The following is a 1,035-nucleotide window of genomic DNA, read 5'->3' as shown; positions in this document are numbered from 1 at the left end:
CCCAGGTGGGTCTTGAACCCACGGGCTCAGGCAATCCACTCACCTCAGCCTCCCAAAATGCTGGGATTACAGGCTGAGCCACTGAGCCCGGCCACTGTCGAATTTTAAGAGTCATGTATTTCTGTTCATGTGCACTAGGGAGGTGTTTAAGTAGACAGCAAATCTATTAATGGTTGTTGTTTGTATATGATTGCTTAGGAATACACTCAATAAAAATATACGTAGTCAGTAAATAATAGCATGGCTAATTTGTAGATTGGAATTTGGGAAATGCTGTTCTGGAGGATATCAACAATTTGAGGGAAGAGTCTTAAATGAGGGACTTACCTACAATGCAGAGACATATTCCGGCCTCATTAATTACTAAAGAAATACAAAATGAAACCACAGTGAGATACAATTTTGTACCTTCTAGAATGGCAAAGATTAGAAAGTGTCTCACTTTGGCAGTACACATATAGTAAGTATTAAGTGTATAACAGCACAGAATATTAGGATGTCCCTGGGCTTGGATTTCAGGGAGACAGTTGTGTCAGTAATCAATTTGGTGTTATTGAGAACAGGGTTCTATTTTTGAGCAGGAAAAAAGGAGAGAGAAAAGTGAGATTTCTATGATTAAGTAAGAATTTTGTTGTTCTGAATACTAATTGGAAAATTTACTGTCAACTCGATGTAGTTAAAACATGTACATTTTCTAGCTCTATCCATTGAAATAATAATGAATAGGCCAGGCTCAGTGACTCAGCCTATAATCTCAGCACTTTGGGAGGTGGAGGTGAGTGGATTGCCTGAGCCCACAGTTTCGAGACCAGGCCAGGCAACTTGGCGAGATCTTGTCTCTACAAGAAAATCCAAAATTAGCTAGGCATGGTAGTGTGCACCTGTAGTTCCAGCTACTTGGAAGGCTGAGGCAGAAGGATCGCCAGAGCCCAGCAGGTCGATGCTGGGGTGGCCGTGACCATGCCACTGCCCTCCAGCCTGGGCAACAGAGTGAGACTCCAACTAAAAAAAAAAAAAGAAAAAAAAAAAAAAAAA

At 41.3% G+C, this 1,035-nt stretch overlaps 1 pseudogene; it reads left to right on the top strand.

Annotated features, from left to right (window-relative positions):
* The window catches only part of LOC103258386, an 8,666-nt pseudogene that overhangs the window by 198 nt on the left and 7,433 nt on the right, over positions 1 to 1,035 (top strand).

This window comes from Carlito syrichta, unplaced genomic scaffold, assembly GCF_000164805.1.
Source record: "Carlito syrichta isolate Samal-C Ts95f unplaced genomic scaffold, Tarsius_syrichta-2.0.1 Scaffold302085, whole genome shotgun sequence".
Lineage (NCBI taxonomy): Eukaryota > Metazoa > Chordata > Mammalia > Primates > Tarsiidae > Carlito > Carlito syrichta.
The sequence above is the reverse complement of the archived record's forward strand: the minus strand, read 5'-3'. Positions and strand labels throughout refer to the sequence as shown.